This window comes from Myotis yumanensis, unplaced genomic scaffold (genome assembly GCF_028538775.1).
Source record: "Myotis yumanensis isolate MYYU_CA2020_CCGP unplaced genomic scaffold, mMyoYum1.0.hap1 SCAF_15, whole genome shotgun sequence".
Taxonomy (NCBI): Eukaryota; Metazoa; Chordata; class Mammalia; order Chiroptera; family Vespertilionidae; genus Myotis; species Myotis yumanensis.
The window spans coordinates 16,775,411-16,777,404 of NW_027223766.1; the positions used below are offsets into that span (position 1 = coordinate 16,775,411).

General features: G+C 45.5%; 1 pseudogene; it reads right to left on the minus strand.

Annotated features, from left to right (window-relative positions):
• Positions 1 to 625: 625 nt before the first annotated feature.
• LOC138992975 (very-long-chain 3-oxoacyl-CoA reductase pseudogene) lies at positions 626 to 1,666 on the minus strand (annotated as a pseudogene).
• Between the last annotated feature and the right edge of the window lie 328 nt (positions 1,667 to 1,994).

A 1,994-nucleotide genomic window follows, 5' to 3' on the forward strand; every position in this document is an offset into this window, starting at 1 on the left:
TTAGTGGCACCACAGGTGGCTGGCTGGCTCAGTGTACATTTTGGCCCATTTACCTCTGTAAATCATACCATACACCTTAAAGTAGCTACATACATTTAAACTGAGAAGAAATGTTAGAGGAAAGCATATTTTTATAGGCTTCCCGTGTAAAAACTCCAAATTATTTTTGTCATTAGCTGCTTGGAAAAAGATAGTTCCATATAACATACAAAGGGGGACAGGCCTTTAGAAAAGCTTACAAAGAACTATGCAAACTGCAGTGTGTCCTCCCCTTGTAAATCCATTCATCTCCAGTCCCTCAAACTGTTAAAAAAAAAAAAAAAAAAAAAAAAAGCGAGTAGCTGGCCATGACTTTTTAAAGTATGTTTCAGAGAAGATACAAGAGTCGTCATTGACACTTTGGGCCAGATGAAACTGTTGGGCCTTATGCCCGACTCTATCCTTCTGTGATTTGCTGAACTTGTGCGCCTTCCCATTAAGTTGTTCTTGTTAATATTAGTTCTACATCCAACTGATATGAGCATTTATATTAAACTACACAATAACTGCTGCTGGTAGCATCCAGAATACATGTCAGGAGCTCCTGCTTCCTTCCTGATTATGGCCACATTCAGCCTTATCAGTAACTATTAAAACGCCTGAAGATTTGGGAGCTGGGTGGGTGGCCCTCGGGGAGCATGTGGAGGCTGGAGCATCTGGCCGAGCTATGCAGAGCAGTTATCAACGCTTAGTTCTTCTTGGCTTTCTTCAGATAGCGAGCCCGCGTGGACTTGCCCATATGCATGGCCAGTCTCAAATTTAACGAAGGAGGCAGCATGCAGACAATTGTACCCATAAGAGAATGGATCGGGTATCCATTGGTTCGGGTTTTCAACCTCACTGTTTTCAACGCCGACTTCACATATGCCTCTGAAGAGGGTACGGTCAAAAATGGTTTCCGGATTTTAGCCAGTTTCGTAGCTACAAAGAAGGGCAGAATACTCTGCACAAAGATGCCCTTGCTCTTATATTCCTCATGGATGCACTGAGAGAAGAAATCTACAAAAGCCTTGGTGGCAGAGTAGATGGTCAGCATTGGAACTGGGCCCATGCCACTGGCGGAGGAGATGTTCAGAATCACGCCTTTAGATCTTTCTACCATGCCAGGCAGCACCAAGTGTGTCATCTTACAAACAGAAAGAATGTTAACATTTAACATTTTCTTGATGGTACTGTCCAAGTCAGGAATTTCCAAAAAGTATTCAGGATACTCATATGATACTCCCACGTTGTTCACTAAAACACCAATTTTAAGGCCTGCCAAGCTTGTTTTAATTTTATCATATATATCTTCGGATGCAAAGTCAGCAGCAATCGTCTTTGTTTCCACTTTGAATTTTTCTCTTATTTCATGGGAAACCTCATTCAGTTTATCCTGGGACCTGCTGATAAGGGCAACCTTCATTCCACACTTTGCCAACTCTTCTGCATATGATTTCCCAATTCCATCAGTACTACCTGTGACAACTGCCCATTCACCGAGCTCTGGTCCAACTCCAGGCCTGTGATCCAAACCCCAGACTTGAAAGGCCGTGAAGAGCGAGTACGAGATGCGCAGGGCGAGGTAGGCCACGGTGCCCACGCCCACCCAGTACAGGAAGCCGGCGGCAGGGAAAGTGCTCTCCATGGCTTTCAACCAGGCCTTACTACCCTCGTGAATGGAAAAAAAAAACAAAAACAACAACAAAAAACTAATGAATGAATCCTGGAAGAGGCGCCCGTCGTGAAGCAGTGGAGTCGGTAGAGCATGGGACTTTTAATCCCAGGGTCGTGGGTTCGTGCCCCACGTTGGGTGCCAGATGCTGGAGTCCAACCCCAGCAGGTCCAGGGGTCCCCAAAGGTGTGGACGGAGTCGGCGAAGAAGGAATGACACGAAGACAGCCTTCAGTTGATCAGCAGCCTAGTCAGGACCTCTAGCCAGGAACTCCAGCCAAAGTTCTGGTTAGGAACTCCAA